At 36.4% G+C, this 18,702-nt stretch overlaps 1 protein-coding gene across 1 annotated transcript in view; it reads left to right on the forward strand.

Annotated features, from left to right (window-relative positions):
• Window positions 1–18,702, forward strand: part of LOC135474864 (ATP-dependent DNA helicase Q4-like) — a 164,736-nt gene that overhangs the window by 23,150 nt on the left and 122,884 nt on the right. The gene's annotated exons all lie outside the window — the stretch shown is intronic.

An 18,702-nucleotide genomic window follows, 5' to 3' on the forward strand; every position in this document is an offset into this window, starting at 1 on the left:
GAGGTCGAAAAGGTTGATGATTTACAGTATGTGACATGATCTAGGTGAACAGACAGGTACATGTTTAGACATTTTTGAAAAAAATAAAAAGTATATTAATTTGTCATGATTCTGCCAAAGTGTAATGTTTTCCTTGGTCTGCCTCCAGGTCAGGTAGGTTCGATTATGATGTGAAATGCTATTTGCGTTAACGAATACTGTAATTAATATCTGCGCGACGGTGACGCTTAGCCTCTTTAATGGTGTAGTAGTACTGGGAAATGGTGAGAAAATATGTGCAGCTGCTTACGTGTGTTATAAAAGGTACATTCTTGATTTAAAATTAGGACTAAATGGTACATCAGCTTTCATGTTGTATTTTTTTTTTTTGGCGAAGAATTTTAGAGATCTCAGCCCCACCAGTCATGCTACGATGCATCCTGTCATTATGGTGTACTCTTTGTGTAAAAAGCATGCTTTTAGGAGGGATTCCTGTCCATAATACCAGATGGATAGCAGAATTGAGATTTGCGCAATAATGTTTATATATTTATTTATTTATTTATTTATTTATTTATTTATGATATCCTCGAGAATGTTTCAAATATATAATTGAGATCAGGTATGGAGGCGGGGGAAACTGGACAGAGCCTAGGGGAAACCATTATTGCTACCTGGAACAAACATTCTCAGGGCTGATGTAAGACACTTAACATCCTAGCCAATGGCAATTGGACAGCCAATTATTAACTATTTTCCCTAAATTGTTTTTTAAAAATTTTGTTAGATCTCGGGAATATCACTGCTTTGAATTCGATTAATATTTTTTTATGCAAAATTTTTCACAAATTAAGCTAGATGTTTATATAATTGTTATAACTGTGTAGAAAAAGCAGAGCGATGGTGTGAAATGAGGCTTTCAGAAATCTTTCTTTTTTTTAATACTTTAAATGTTGAACAAGGCATTGAAAAAATGGTAAAAACATTGCAATAAGTGCAGTCTTAAAATGTGCATGGATTTTCATGGACCCTAATTATCTTTTTAAACAAGTAGCAAATGTGATTATGTGCAGGTAAGTTGGCCTCTGGAGGGCTGCTTTTCAACGAAAACCTAATGGATGTTGATTAGCGGGAATGATTAAGTAAATTAGTAGAGAAAGAAGTTAAAAAGCTTTGTTTGGACAAAAGGGTAAGACATCAGTTTAAGTGTTCTTACTCATGTACTCTGGTGCTGCTAGAATTCTCCATCAACCTTTTTCGTCTATCCTGTGGTACATTTTGTGAGTATTTTGCAGTGGGACTTACCCAAATCTAGAGCCATGCATATATTCCTTGCAGGCTGATTGAGCTCATGGTATTGCTCAACTTAGCAGCAGATTGGTGCATGCATTTAAGTCGGAGACTTTTCCTGCAAGATGCAGTAGTTTTCTCTGAGCTTCCTCCAACCTGCTTTTGGATAGGTATAGTAGGACAGTTACATTCCAGTCAGAAAAAATACATGTTTTTAATAAATAACATAAATGAAATCTTGATAGAGCCACTTTTACAAAATGTTACTGACATTTTTCCCATAAATGATGTCGTCTTTGTGTTCCAACACTAAGAACGATGAAACTTCTTCCTTGCATTAAGGTTACATGAAGGCATTGATATTCCATACTAACTCTTGCTTAACACCAATTGACATACCACCACACGCAGCTTGCACTTTGTTCGACAACCTATTACAAAATCAACGGAGCGTGTGCAAAATTTTTTTAAGCTTTTCTTGTTGGAAGCGAAGTCATAGCATTTTGTCATCTTGGTAGTACTGGGCAAAACATTTTCACTTCTATCCAGAAAAGACAAAATTCTAATCTGTTGTAACGGGGTGCAGAATGGTAGTGAGGAAAGGTATAGTGTTTCAACAATGTATAATATCTATTTGGCAGTATAATCCAATCATTGTCCCTTCACTCCTCAGCTGGAGGTAAATCTTACACCTGATTGGACGTGTGTAACCTTAAGTCATGCCATGAACATCTTGTAGATCAGCCAGTGTATTTCTTCAGAAGATTTGCAATTTCCCATTTACTGGAAGTTCAATCTATTAAAGTTATGTTAACAATGGTTATTTGCCAGCAGCAATGCTGATCTAGATTTTGTATGATTTAATCCTTGTTGTTTTAATGAGGATAAGTATTAAAATTACAAGGTTGGCACCAGTCTTAAGTTTAGCATTGTTGGAGTGATACATTTTGCTAGATTCTGATGCATGCTTCCAAATTATAGGACCACTTAAGAGTTTTTGGGTAAGTTTGGTAAATTTTTTGGTATTAAAAATAAAATGTTGCATCAAAAATATAATTTTGTGGCCTTGTGCATTTTTACCAACCAAATTTTAGGTGGAAGATAGTAATTTGGTATTAGTAGAGTGTTTTTGACAATAAATTTAGAATACCAGTCATTTCTCGTGTTTGTCATGCATCAACTGTTAAGTACGGTAATACTTAGATTTCATTCAAGGTGTAGGTTTCCGTCTCAAAACTAAGATTATTATGGTGTGAATCAGGTGCAGCATAAGTCTCAGCTTCACGCAGCGAATGCTTTATGGTCATCTAAAATTCTCTGAGTACTTGGTGCCTGCAAATAACTTTTTGAGACAAATTTTAAAACCCACCCAATCCAACCAACCAACCAATTCTTGTGTTATTTACGTGCTTATTTAGAGCTTGGTACTTTATCCTCTCTCACTGAATTCGAATAGTTTTTACAAAACTCTCTGACCTATTTTGGAATGAACTTTTGACATAACCAAAGCTGCAGTTTCTCTTTCAAGTCTTTCATCCCCGATCTCAGTCTGTTGTTTTCCCCTGGGTGTTGGGGTGATTTCTTGCAAACCACCCCAGGGGATGGAGGTGATGGAAAACAAGCGGACTTTTTATCCTCTGCTCCAGTTCCTACAATTATATGTTGGCCAAATTCATATGGGATCTCATTTCGACATGATTTTACTTTTATCTTGTAAGTTTAGGTTTATCTCTGCCTCCATTGGGAACTGACCAGTACATGTGATGGCTTGAGGCAGGCCTGGACATTTTGTACATTTTCAGTATTCATACATGTGACAAGTAACGGTTCTCGCTAGAGCCTCTGGGAGGTTATATCCAAGCACAGGGGCAGAACAACACCAAGATCAGGGGAAGCTGTAACAAACATGGACAGCTGGGAACAGTGAGGGTAACCTACTTACACATGGACACTGATGTTTAACCCAAAATGTGCCCTTTTTATGTATCACCCAGTTTGGCAGAGAACTTGGTTTTATACGGCCTGTAAATCACTCTTTTAGGAGTAAAACATTTTTATTTATTGTCCATTGCGGTTTTTAGAATATAATCTCATCTAGGTGTTGAATTTCCTTCACCATGACAAGTAATAACAAATCAATTCAGTTTTAGGCCATTATAGGCATTTTCAACATAGGAACGGCTGTTTGTCCTGTTACAGACTTTTACAGTTTTCTGAACTTTTGGCAGTAACTAACAAGAACTATAAGCGGGTTGTTTTGTTTGTATATAAGCTGGTTAAATCTTTTACATCTTTTCTGTTTATCTGTGGCCTGAGTGCAAGACAGCAGTAATTATAAACGGATGGGCTCATAGCCCAGAGGGCTGTAAATCCATTAACATATCTCTGTTGTGTGATGGGGTAACACAGAAAAGTCGTGAGTGAGAGGAGAGCATCAAGTGAGTGTTCGTTTGCTGTTTATCGGATTGTCGTAAGTGAGAAAAATAAAAAGTGTCCATTATGGTCCTGCTTGGTCCGTACATGTATTTCAGGGGGTTATCAACTATTTGCGAGGTATAAATTGCAGCTAGTGAGATTTTGTGCTTGTTTTTAAATTAACAATTGTTTATACTGAATGAATGATAAAAACATGGATTCACCGAGAGAGAAATTTTTTGTTCTGTTTCACCCATTTTCAACCAAATTATGGATGTTGTTGTTGCTGACTTTATTTGACCTATATTTAACTATTACTCTGACAGCTTAAATCATTTGAGGGCCAAGTCTTGCAAAAGGAATTCTTTCTGAATGCTTGTTCTTCAAATAAGATGACATGAAATTACTGATCTAAATCTGTTACCACTGTTGTTTTTTTTGGATGAGTATGCAAATAAATGTTAATATGGTAATACCTAAGGGAAATGGAGCGGAATGTAATGAGAGCTCTCTGTAGCAGCTTTTTCTGTTTTTCAGTTGGCAGGAGTGCTGCACTTTTGAATTTCAAGTTCAAATCCTATTGTGACCCAGTCTGGTAGCAGCCGGCGGATGAAATTTTCTTGAGTACGGCACAAAACACCAATGAAATGAATAAATATTGTGACCGTCACAAAAGGCCATGCTTCACTTAGATAGATTAATTGCTCCATAACTGACCAGATGAGTCTATTGATTCTAGAAATAAAAAGCAACCGGTTTTCTCATACAAGTGAAAAGTGATGTAGCCCATCACTTCCAACAAAATAAAAATTGCCTCGGCAAAAGCTGATTGATCACATGTGATCAATAGTTTCCTTTGTTAAAACCTGTGTTCCATGAACAAATTTTGTAAAATTATGAATTATCTTGATTTTGAACCATATCAGGAGTTAAGGCCCATTGGTTAATTACAGGGATCTTGGTAATGCCTCATGCTCATGCCAGTGTTGTATAATTGATAAAATAACCCAGTGTATGGCACTGAAGTTCCTGCGTCAAATCATACATTGTGGGCTCCTGCTGTCGAGTGGAAATTTAGTGTAGTGTTATTCAGAATGAATTCATTTATTTATTTGAGTGGTTTTTTTTATGCTGCACTCAAGAATATTTCACTTATGCGGAAACTGGGCAGAACTCGGGGTGAAATCCAGGGGAGAGGGAGAGGAAGCCAGCATGAGCTGGACTTGAACTCACAGCGACCGCATTGGTGAGAGGCTCCTGGGTCTGCATGCTAACTACCTTGGCCACGGAGGCCTTTTTCAGAATGAAAGAGAGATGATGGCAGCTTTAGGAGTGAAGGAAACCATTGTGCCCCAAGTATACTGCTACTCTTTTTTTAAAGTACTCCTGATTGACTTTAAGCAACATCTGCACTTGGGTGAGAATTTAATGCCAGTAACCCCATTGATCAAGAGCAGACGTGTACAGTGAGGAAACAGTTTAACCGATTGAAACAGCAAACGCTTTAAGATGAAAGTAATACAAGCATTCTAAAAGTAAACAAAAGGGAGACTCTGTACATACTGTCTGACATCATACCTGCTTTTTTACTTGAAACCAATTGTATAGAGCTGTCACAAAGTTCATAAAACAAGTTCAATGGACAAAGGAGTTTTTTCTGTTGCCTGTAGCTGTGGATGCTCTAGAATACTTGTGTTCAAATTTACGAGGTGAAAAAGTCTCTTTTCCTGTTCATTATTTTTTTTTTTGTTTCTATTCTTTTCTTTTGTGTGGGTGTGAGGCTTTTCTACCAGTTAATTTTAATCAGAGTGGCTTTGGAATTAGTAGTGTCTATAGCTCTGTTCACATTTATGTGTTTAGATTGCCTCGACATGCTTCTTGTACCTTTAATTCAACTGTCCTGCCCATTGTTTACTTATTCATTTATTTATTTGATTGGTGTTTTACGCCATACTCAAGACTATTTAACTTATACGATGGCGGCCAGCATTATGGTGGGTGGAAACCGGGCACAGCCCAGGGGAAACCCACAACCATCCGCAGGTTGCTGGAAGACTTTCCCACTTACTGCCGGAGAGGAAGCCAGCATGAGCAGGACTTGAACTCACAGTGACTGCATTGGTGAGAGGCTTCTGGGTCATTACGCTGCGCTAACGCGCTAACCGACTGAGCCACAGAGGCCCCGTCCTGCCCATTGTAATGTGGTCTGTAGGATATGAGGATACAATTTTTCAGAGGTATCTTTAATTTACCTTTATTAAGTTGTCAGCTATTTGTGGATATATTAATTTGTCTCCTTCTGCATTTTTTTTAATAGTCTTCATTTATACAGTGTAAATTCCTCCCAATTGATAAAGTATCAGTCAGCTATATCAGCTTAGTTCATCTTAGATTAATATGTGCACGTTTGTTGTGAAAATCTGGACTAAAACTCTGACAAAAGAATAAATGTCAAATACTGTTATTTATTTGTGTGATCAGATGCCATTTGTCTCAGTGTCGGCACAGCTTTAACTTGTCATGTCCAGAATCAAGGAGCATAAACATTTGCTGCTTTGTACAGGTAATCTTGTGTATTTCCCAGAAATTATGACTTCCTTTTAATAATTCTGTTTTTGAGAAGTCTGTCCTTTCAAAGAAGGACGACTTACTTGACTTTTTAGGTGTCACCGTCACAATAAGGTATTTATGTACAAGATGGTTTTTTGCAGGATAGTTCACTGAATTGCAGTACCATCAGTGTCATCCAAACCCTTGAATCTTAACCATGCCAAAGCTCTTTTGTCCATTAAAGTGTCAGGCTTTCTTGGATGTCACTAGGCCGCCAGATCCAAAGGTTTATGTTACCAGTTCTGTCAAACCATACAAGAGTACAAGAGTACCGTATCTCGTTTGACCTGGTTTGCTCAGTTAGAGGAAATGTGTGAGTGAAAGGCTTGTCTTAGTGCACGGGATGAGGATCAGGGAGCTGTCTAGGGTGAAACATTGACAGCCTTGTTAAGGAGTCATCTGGCTACATCTCCACATATCCTACCCATTCCTATCAAGTGTCACTTGTTATAAACGCTTCTGTTGGAATACAAAAGCCGTGTTTACTGGCAGCTTGCCAAACAGTCAAGTGATGCACATGGGTTTTTCATGGATGCTGTTTTCATCTTAAGGGTGATACACTATGTTCTGAACTTCCTGCATAAGTTGACAAGAAAGGAAACAATTTGGTTTTTAGCTCGCTTGTAAGAAGTTATCTCCTGTATGATGGCAATCATACATGGATCTCCAACATACAGCAATAGAAAGCTATGTTTTGTTTGTGTTTTTTGATATTTCTTTTTGCCTGTCTACATTCACAAAGGGCTTACTGATGGAAGGTTGAACTGTTTTATTACTTTTAGTTTTATAGGCTTTGTGAATGTTTTTTAATGATTTTAATTGATAGACCTTCAATTCAAAAATTTACCACTTATATAAACATCAGTTTGTTTTCTGTAGTAAACATTTTCTCTAGAAATTAAGCCTCCATGCAGGGCAACAGTTTTTGCATACAGGGTTTCTGTGACATTATGGCTGATGAGATTTATGGATTTGGCCAGATTTAGAATTTTTGTAAATCAGGATAAGTTGGGCTACAATTTTTATGCATGTGTCTACTTACATGTAGGAGAACAAGGAGGGTATTGGGTTCCTCTGGCGATTTTACCATTTTCCTGTCTGGTGGACACACAATGAGATTGATTGCATTCATTTCTCCTGTAAACATGGATTTCTACAAGCCTTTCTTGTAGGTCTACAGTTTCTTATGCAGTCACTTACCTAGATAAGCTTTTTGTCTCTCTAGCTACTTTACCAAATTGGTAGAGTGTAAAATTTTACCTTGGTGTATACCAAATTATCTGGTATATACACAGTATCTGTAGAAAACTTTCCACATCTGTATTTGTAGTACTAGGAGCTTTGGCACTGGCTGATGCATATGTCTTCCTTGAGACGGAATGTTTAAATGATCCACGCTGAGATTGACTGTTGTCAACTGAGTATTTGCTTAGCCAATCAGAGGGCTGCAGTGACCACCCTTAGTAAACACCAATCATGGGATGCGATTTGCCATAGCTCAACATTTGCTCAGCCATTCACAGCGTTGGAAAAACTACCTCAGTTTTGAGCTTGACCTTCCCACAGTGATGTCTTATTCACCATAACACTTTAAAACTTTTATCTTTATTCTGATTCCATTGTCTAGTTGACTACTACAGTAGGCAGTTGGTGGGATTCTCTGAGTGCCTATTTGTAATTTTGGGAGGAAATATAGCTTGTGGAACTAGGGCAACATTGAGTGCATTGTAACTCGTTTTGTTTATTTGTTTGGATGGGAGTGGTTCATAGGACTCAAGGTACCGGTTCAATCCTGGCGTTAGGCACAGAAATTATGCATTGGCCCTCTCTTACTATAAATGATTAACGATGCCCGTGTGGCCATTTGCGTAATCTCATATCCATTGAGAACTATTCGTTTTCCATCAGGGTGGTGTGCATAAACTGTATGTCACAAGTGGGAAAATTTGTCAGTAACTTCATTGCCAAGGGTCAGTGGTTTACACAGGGAATTGCGGTAATCTTCACCCATAACATTGAGAGCATTCAGTGTGATTGATGTGTGAGTGTGTCGTTAAACAAAAACCAACTACATAAATCATATGTTTGATCGTAGGTTTACGCGTCACCTTGCTGAAGAATATTTGACTTAGAAGGCCATCTACCAGCTTTATTGAATCAGTGACAGTTAGATTTGACAGCACCAGCTTCGCATTGCTCTATGTTCTTTTGCAATGAGAGCTACATTTTAGATAACTGAGCCAATGTGCAACTTTAACTGGAGTGAAAAAATGAATGATTATGGCTTTTTGGCCATATTGCAGCCATGTTCTTGGCATGTTTGACAAATATGAAATATTTTTCAGTATCACGTCTTGATCACCCCAATTTTAAGCTCGCAAACCCCTGGCCCAGCCCCCTAAAATGAGAAAAAATATACCCCCTTTGCATGTAATAACATTGACGTTTAGTGAGGTTTCAAAAGAACGCTGTTTTTTTATTGAACCTTACAATCTAGAGATGACCCCAGCATTGGGATCAAGCTGTTGGCAGTTGTACTGGCTAAACTTTGGGCAATTTTCTCTGGCATTTCAGGCCAGTTATTTTTAGAGGCTTGCTATTGTATCTGTGAGTAAGGTGCCATTTCCTCTTGTCTTTGCGTGTGCGGATTTATCTCATGGATATTATGGAGGCAGGTGAAGGTTGGGGCATTACTTGACTCGCTTAATTGGGTGTCCTCAGGGCTCTCTTTTATCACTGATAATAAGGGCTAGTAGTTTTTTTTTCTGACATCTGTGCCATGTAGTTCTATTAAAGTGTATGAACCAAACTGAAATAATGGTCTCTGCATTTTTGGTCTGCTGATTTAGAGTGCTGATCACTGCCTTTGTACTTTAAATCAATGTTTGTACCTGGGATTGTGTGTGTCACTTATTCCTGTGGTTCCTTCAAACATACTAGTATGTTAACCAATGAAACAGACTTTTACAGCATTATTATTCTCCAGTAAGATTCATGTCTTATACTTTGTGTTTTGTCTTAAATTGTGACGGGGGTAAAATTAAGAAATTCTTGGGTAGAATATGTGTGTTTACATATTTTACGGCAAACCATGAGAACCTTCCCATGGTTAATAAGAGTGAAGACATATTTAATATTGAGATTCTTTAGGCACACAGGCATCAAGTTTGTATGTAATAAAACAGTTAGCTAATGATGTACATATAGAGCTACCTTACTATATTGTGCCAGTTGTAAGTGTTAAGTTATACAACAGTGGGAAATTGGAAGATTAAGTCTGTGGATCTGGAACTAGACGTTCAAGTTCTCGAGAAAAATGGAAGAAGAAAGAAGAACTACATGAGGTGTCTGGCAGGCCGACTTCATGGTGTACTTATAAAATGTCAGTTACATGTAATGACATACTTCTGTTTTATAGGCAATACCTGAATTGTCTGGATAGATTAAAACGCTCTCAGACCGACAGGCTGGCATGCTAAGAATAGCCCATTGTTACACAAGACTTTCAGAAACCCTAACAGCTTGCCGATAAGTTAATTGTATTACAATCAGATTACCTCTAGTTCTGCAAGTTTCTGGTTGGAATAAAAAAGGTTTATAGGAATAAAGGGATGATTCATTGTGTCAAGACATAGGGTTGTGCTGAAAATGTCAATGAATGTATGTATCTGTAATGATGACAGATTCATAATAAGCTGGCAATCCAAGCTGTTCTCTGGCTGAAATGCAATTATTGTGTAAGATTGACTTTGACCATTTGAAATCTGCCCTGAAATATTGCACAGATGTAAAGATATAACCACTGTAAATCCAAGATGACAGCGGCATACAAGGGAAAGATAGGATCCAGTTTTCTTCCCTGGCAGATCAATAAAATAATTGTACAAGTTTGTACAAGTCAATCCGTCTTTGATACTCGATTTCTTGCCTGACTAGTATCCGTTGACCACACTGACCAGATAAACATATTTACAGCACATGATAACTTTATACAAAATCATCTGCTCTGTGAGGTTCGGTTTTGTTGGCACAATACCATATGTGCTTGAAACTGGGATGGTCAATACATACAGTGTTCGACAGTGTTTTCAGTAGAAACCTTCCAGCTGAAGACCACTCGCTGCCACATCATTTACCTTATCTTTTCTACTGACCCAGTTAGCAAATTCCTCTTTTTGATATCTTTTAATATTAATTGCCATATCTTTAAACTTACTGTAAAGAATAATTAAATTTATAGACATGCTTATGTTTGGAGCAGAAAAACTTTTCATTGCTATGCAGTTTAATTGTAAGATCACAATGTTTTTTCATGCATAGCAACTTCGGATTTATTTCTTGCGACATTTTGATTTTGATTCATTGTTATCATAACACCGTTATCAAACGTGATCATGAACAGTTAAATTATGATCATCAGTGCTCATAAATTAATTAAGTTCTTCTGATTTTGATTCCTTCTTGTCATATTCTTTGAACTGTCCAGCGGCAAGCCAGCCCAACCAATCTCTTTGCAGATTTGAAGACAGTTCAGACTAAAATGTAGGCATAATAATGGCTAATATACCACCCACTGGAATGTTGGCATGAAGATCCTCTGTGTCTACAACTATTGATAGTCAGTGTTCTGGTGTCATTTCTGTATTTTATTTCTTGTTGTAGTATGCACGTACGCTTTCAATATGTGGACAGGAATTTGAAATTGTTTGCATAATTTATGGCCACATTATCATTAGCACAAATTGCTGCATGTGTCCCTCTCCCCCAGATGCTCCATGAGTTTTGCCATGCAACCTCTGTTTAATGTGTCCCTAAAGAGACGAAATCTTCTCAGGATGCTTGTTTTATGAGGTTTTTAAATTTGGCTTGTGGACAGGAAATTAAAAGTGCTCGCATAATTAGAGTCCACTTTATCATTTGCATCACTGGCTACATGTATCTTCCCCAAATGCCCCACAGCCTTTGACAAACAGCATGAATGTTCAAAATGCCTGAAGGAGACCTCCTCTTGATGCTTGCTTTGTGTGTTTTTGGACCATGTTTTCAAGGATATATCACTTCTAGCTGTGATGGCTGTTGGGTTTATCACAAGAAGAGTCTGGACACTGCCTGGACAATGGTCTGGTGAATGGCTAGTCCAGACTCCAGAGTGAGGACAGTCGTGTTCAACTCGAGAGCTAGTATACATTAGTTTGCAAACTACCAAAATGCGCCTGTAATAGAACCTAGAATTACTTTTAGCTTTTGTCTCTTCAACATACTCAAGACTCAATCTGGAGTTAAAGTGGGAGAAGTGGTACTTATTTCTCCTGTGCTCAAGCTCTGCTTGGGTGAGGCATTTAGGGAATGGCGTGGTATCTGTTTGGTCCGTCATTATACTGACAGCAAGCAGTGTGTCAAGTGTAGAGCATCATCACGACAGTATTCTTCACACAGATTGTGCAGTGTGAAATATTGTTTCTCAGCAGTTTCTTCAAAATTCTAAAACTGGCACATGCATGAACAGGAGTCAGTCTGATAAATGTGCAGTTAAACCCTGTTCAAAAGCGGGATTTCACCTGATTTGAAATTTTCTCTGGGTATTTGTATATATGATGTCATTAGGACTTTTGTGCTTCATGGAAACATTGAAAAAATACAGAAATAATATTGGAGTGGATATAAAGCTAGAACAACAAAAGGAAAAAAAAAAAGAAACCTAACAGACAATGATGTATGAGTTTACTTCTTTGTATTTGTTTTAAGTACAGTACTGTCAGCTTTATCACCAACTAGTAGAGCTTGGAACAAAAAAAAAGCAGGCTTCACCTATACTAGTTTAGAAGTTTTCAGTCTGCAAGTCCTAGGCCTCTGGTATTATACATGTTTATGCAATGCTCTTGACACAGTGCTTAAATATTTATATGGAAAGCTTCTGATAACCAGTTTAATTGCATCTGTAGTAAAAGTAAAAGATAAGATTTGTTTTAAAAAATCACATTCAAAATTACATTTTCATGTCTGAGAAAACATCACTTTTACCCAAAAGCTTTGAGAACTAATTTTTTTTGTTTTGAATATTCAAGGAACATCTGAAAGATTCACTCATTTTGCTTTATTCAGATAAGTGTTCCCTGTAAAATTTTACCAAGTGTAAAGTTTTTAAATTTGATATGATCTTGTTATGGTCTCCTCCAGGACAGTGGTAATCTGATTTTACTCCATTGCATAAGTTTTTTTTTCCAATATAAGTAGCAGCTTTTGTAAATTATTAAGCTAAAGATCTATTATTCTGTTTGGTGTTTGCCCTGAAGGTTGTGTGAAAATAGCCTTTTTACAACTATGCGTTCATGCGTGCCACAGAAAGAGATATCCTTTATGTACATGTAATGTATTTTATAATTTTGATGTTTGTATCTGTGTGTTCTTGTATAACTTGTTTGTCTCTTGTGATGGGTTCATTTGGTTTTACACATGCACATATAGTGGTCTTCAGCATGTGAAATTACTCAGGAGAGACATCTACAATGTTTTTTTAAGGAAATTGTCAGGAATCCGCGTACAAAAAGACCCTTGAAATCTGTAGCCAAAATTACTTTTTTCTCTGGTCTTTAGTGGGCAGTTTGAACGGAGTCTTTGACACAATAAAAGTCGCTGTTTTTTTCATCCCTAAACTTCATTTAATATTAGAGTTTTGAAAATAGTATTCAGTGGGTTTTTCTCGCCTCCAAGTGAGACAGTTAAGAAAGAGCAGGTACTTATAACACCTCATTTTCACCTGGTCTACCTGTACATTGTGTACCTGCCTGAAGGAGACCTCCTCTTGATGCTTGCTTTGTGTGTTTTTGGACCATGTTTTCAAGGATATATCACTTCTAGCTGTGATGGCTTTGTGTGTTTTTGGATCTGATACACTGATATATGTTTTATGGCCTTTTCCAAGAACTAAGGCTGGGCCTAGATGTTGTAATCTGTAGCGTGTACGTTTAAGTTGGCACTGTGATCCACACAGGCTTCTCAGCTTAATATCTCAAAAGTGATTTTTCATGTTTTGTTCATTATTTATATGTGTTTCCTCAGTAAGTATTGGACATGTGGGATTGATCTTTCTCATGTGGGTATAATTTAATTCCAAGATGGCTGTAGTAAAGAGTAAAATTTGATGAAAAACGCCTCAGAACTAAATTGAGCTGATCGATTTCAAATTTGTGCAGTATTTTCCAGAGCATGAGAGAAGAATTAGGATTGTCTGTTTGTCTGTTTGTCTGTTTGTCTGTGTGTCCCAACCAATCTGGCTTACTGAGCCATATCATATCTTGGGAACTTATATGTATTTTTCCCAAAACATCGTGTGACAACGTGAGTTGAATTTTGTGACTGATGTGCATTTTGTGTGCAGTGTAAGAGGATGGCTGATTAGAGATATCATATTTTCAACAGATGGCACATTCCATTATCGCCATTTTGAATTCATGTGGGTAAAGCACATACTATCCCCTCTACAGTTCAAGATAGCCTGAAACAATTCATTTACATTGTAAAGTTTCCTCTGAACGGAATATTTTTGACGCAGTCTTTGCAAATTTGCAAACTTCAGTATAACCGTTGGGACCATTTGTATACTCATATTCAGTATTTGACTATTGTCTGCCTTGAAGCTCTGACTAACCATTTAATGGAAATTTGTAAAGGATATATGATATGATTTAGTGAACAGATTGAAATTTTTCATCAGCTGAAAAATATTTCAGTTATTTGACGGCTATTGGTAGAAGCAACCATGCATAGCCTCATACAACAAAACGCTCATCTTTATTGAAGTATCCCATGATTACCTGACTTGACTGAGTAAAACAAGCCAATAGTAGTATCTTTCTTCAAAGCCAGTTTGCCCCATGGCCAAAATTGGGCTAACGCTATTTCTTCCGTCTATCTGTATCTTTGCAAATCTCTTGAATACTTTTCAGCCGGGTTTTAGTGTGAATATGTTCTGGGAAAACACTGTTCATTTTTGCTAATTTTTTCAAGGTATTGGGATAATTTAGATTACATTTTTGATAGGCCTGACAAGCAATTTTCATTGAACTTGTACACCTAGTCAGGTAGAAAAACTTCCACACTGACATATTGTTTGAAGGTCATTGGGCTTGTACCTTCATTAGCTTGTAAAAACTATTTCTTGTAGCCAGATTTGTCAGTTTTACATCACATGCACTCCTACGCATTGCAAATGACCATATGCATTTTTGGTGACATTGGCCAGTTGTTTCAAGGTAACTGAGGTGGGTTGTCATATGTCTGGTGAGTTAAAGGAAAAGACATCTAAAAATTGAAGTAGACATCTCTAAGTAGACCACTTAAAACTATGCATGAATTATTTATTTTTTTAGATTTTTGTGAAATGAGCTAAAGGCGCTCAAACATTTGACCTCTAAGGTGGGCTTTACGGACCATACTATCAGAGGTTAGGAACTCTGATGTCACAGGAAGTTTTCCCAACTCTAATCATGACATTGAATGGTGGAGTAACTCTTCATACCCATGAGTGAAAGATTATTGAAATGATGTTCCCAAAAATTCCTTCCTTCTGGTGAACATCAGGAAAAAAAGGTGATGTGACGTCAGAGTTCCTGGATACCATCAGTATGGCTCATAAAGCCAATCATAGTTTTCAAATATTTGAATGCCTTTCAACACTCTCCAAAAACTCTCCATTTTACGCATAGTTTTCAGTTTTTCCTATGATGAACCTTTCTTCATGTTGTAGCTTACTTTTACTCTAATAGAATGCTTTTCTGAAGTTAGGCTGCTCTATAAATATGTCAGCATCCAGGGATATACTCTTGTACATGTAAGGTGGCCAACATAAATTCATGTACCATCAGACAAAGAAATAAACTGATGGGTGAACTGTGGTCACTCAGGTTAGCAGGGCATACTCATCATCAGGTCTATCCTAATCCCTGAACAGTTTCACATATGAAAGAGCAACTTTCATTGCCATTTATGCACATATTTAATTGGAATTTGGAAGCAAAACTACATGGGCTGGAGTAGCGTGTTTCAGGGCTTTACAAAACGCCTACACAAAATAATGCCTTCAGAATATGCTTGAATAAATATCTTGCACACCCTCAAAAGTAGTATACACACATGTATTTGGGACACAGTTTTTACTGCGCCATATCCTCTATGTTGTCCACTCTTTGTTGTCTCAGAACGGTAGCCAAGAATGGTGTCAATTCATTGAATAGATTTATTTACAACGTTAAAATTGTATCAATGCCTTTTACCTGGCTGAGCATAAAGGATACATCAAAAGGTACTATAAAAGGGTATGGTTTTAAGGAAAATGGAGAAAGAAAAAAAAATCACTGTTGATGTCACCACAGCAGGCCACTTAATTTCTGGACTGATTGCTGGGGACTTTATAGGAAAACCGTAGTTTAAAGCCATTTTTACACCCTAAGAAAAAAGCCAAGAATTTTTTTTTTTTGACCGTCTCATATACCTTGATTAAGAAATAAAAAAAACAGGTGTTTTATTCATCCTTTAAGGATATGACTTCAACATATTAAAAGATAAAAAGAAAATTCTGAAAGGATTCTGGTTCAGTTTGTCTTTAAATTTACATACACCCTTTGATTCATGCTCAATTTTAAAAATGTTTTGAGGGATATTTTACCAGGTGAACATTCTCTGTGTGACTTTTTAAAAATCCATAAAGTTACCTTAAAATTTTATTCTGGACACCAAGCTTTGTGCTGGTATGTGGTAATGTGTCAAGAAAGCCACATCTTTTATACTTTATAAATTTATATGTGATACAAACTCTGAAAATGTTTACTCACACAAAAATGAGAAAAGGCATATTTTGAAATTTCTTTATTCCATTCTTAACACAAGTATGTGAAAGTTGCAGGCCGCAGTATTGAAAACATAAAATAGCGGCATTTCTGCTGCATGAAAATCTGATGTTGCAACAGTGGGACGTGGGTAAGTTCCATGAGCAGCATAGACAACTAATATGGAATTGTAACATGTCCAGATTTATTACAGACATATAAATTCACATCATAGCAAAAAGGTTTGTAACAATGGAAGCAAAGAATTCTTGAGTTAAAAAAATTATGAATTTACATGCAGCTGCCCATCAGGCTGGAAATAGCCTTTGTTCTAGAAAAATTATCCAACATGATTTTGGAAAGTCTCAAGTCATAATTAAGTTATAATCAAATTATGTCCTCTTCACTAGGTCTTTGTAAAGTTATTTTATGAAGTGCACCTCTGTACCGTAACGAACAGCATTGTTGGTAGAGGAATAATGAAATATTGTAAGAATAATAAATTGTGCTATACACATGTTATCATGCTTCATAAATTTACAAGTGACATAATTAACCAATCTTTTTGGCAATGTTTAGTTTTTTATCTACATGTTCTACTTCCACTTGTGAAAAGTTCAGAATTTCTGTGAGTTGTGAAACATCAGCCATATACGCTAGGAAGTACATTCTCACAGTTCAGGGAATACAAACTTTACTCTAGATATACCTGTATATAACCGGGGATTTCAATTTTCACAGCCTTCGTTATCACACCTCAATGGGGGATTCAGTTTGTTTTACTATAGATATAAACATGAAAAGTGTGAAAAAGATCACATGAAATGTATGGAGATTTGATTAATTCTAACTGCTTTTGATTTAATGTTCACATGTTCACTGTGATAACTATAGAATTTTGCTAGTCACAGAATACTCTTCATATTTACATTTTCTGACAAAAAAAAAAGAGAAATGAATAAATATGTCGAAAAAAGAATGTTTGGTAAGAAAACAGTGGTTGATTTACTATGAATAATAATAAGTCATTTTGCCCTCTGGTTCTCACATTTGGAACGTTAGTCTGGTTTGAAGGCTGGTGGTTATGGAAAAACTAGGCCGATCAAGCCTTCTTTTAGAGCAGATGATACATCTGCCATTAAGAAACTGTTCTGATGACATATCTCTATAAAGTTAGGGACAACCATCCCAATTTGTTTTCTATTTTTGTCTTTACAAATGTCAGGAGTTCATTTTTTCCATTTGGTGAGCTTATAAGTTTTTGTGCCCATTTGGTAATTTCTTATGGCTTTCTGCAGTTGTCCTGGCTAATGACATCGTCTTAAGAGCTGGTATGGCTGTCAAGGAAGTTCTTTAACTATCCAGATGTCAATGTTTTTGAACCACTTTCCCATGAGTTGCATGAAAAAATGTATGCCAGGTAAAGCCGTATTTTGGTTTTTTTTTCTTACACAATGATAAATTGAGATTATAAAGTATTTTTTAGCATCAATGTATTGTCAAATTTCATCAGAATATTTGAAATGGTTTATATACCTGTATGAATTAAATTGCATAGGTGAGTTGAAACAAGGCTATTTAGATGTGTCAATTTCATTTCATTGTCAAAATACCGGTTAATCTGAATTGAAAAGTACAAGTTTTGATAACAAACACACATGTATTAATTATTATTAAAATATTTTAAATTATAATCAGTTATATTAATTATATGTTCCTTAAAAGCATGCTTTAAGCAGTCACCCTCATTGTTAACTTCAACGTGAAAGAAATTTAAACCTCATATTTCAGATTAAGAAAAAAATAATGTTTCTATGAACAAAAAATTCACATGCTCTCAATGAATCTCATCATTGTGCCATAATATACCTTTTAATGTGTACTCAAGCATTTGCTGGATACAATATGATATGTGGAAAGTTAGTTACCATAATTCCTCAACCTTTTCACATATGAAAGAGCAAGTTTTAGTACAATTTATGCACATTTGGTTTTAGAGACTGAAACGCATTAGTTGGGTTGGCCAATTTCAGGGCTTCACAAAAAGTGTGATTTTGTCAGTTCACACAGAATAACGCATATCAGAATATGCTTCAATGAACACCTTGCAAACATGCAGAAAGGTTGAAGAATTACGGTAATAAAATTCGATGGAGCAAAAATCTCATTTAATAATTCCCAGAGAATGGTAATTTGCAAAGTTTTTCCTCGGTGATGACGGTTCTGTGCAGGCTGGTCTGTTTATGTTGTTGCTCCTCTTTCATATATATACAAATATTTCCCCACACTAAGAAAATGGACATAAAATTCCTATGTAAAACAGTAAGTATTATTTGAAAAAATCACAAAATGTGCTATGTAAGTCAAAATGTAGCCAAACAAAGGAAATGTGGACGAGCATATAAATGATCTTTGAACTGAGCTATATATACACATTCATTTTTCCTGGAACTGAGATTTTTGTTTTGCAGTCAGTTAATAATCCAGGGCGTCTTCATGCACGGATAATCATGAGGATTCCTCATTGCACAACCTTCTTTTCTTTCACAGTATCCCGATTCAAGTCTCATTACAGAACCATATT

This window comes from Liolophura sinensis, chromosome 9, assembly GCF_032854445.1.
Source record: "Liolophura sinensis isolate JHLJ2023 chromosome 9, CUHK_Ljap_v2, whole genome shotgun sequence".
NCBI classification, from domain to species: Eukaryota; Metazoa; Mollusca; class Polyplacophora; order Chitonida; family Chitonidae; genus Liolophura; species Liolophura sinensis.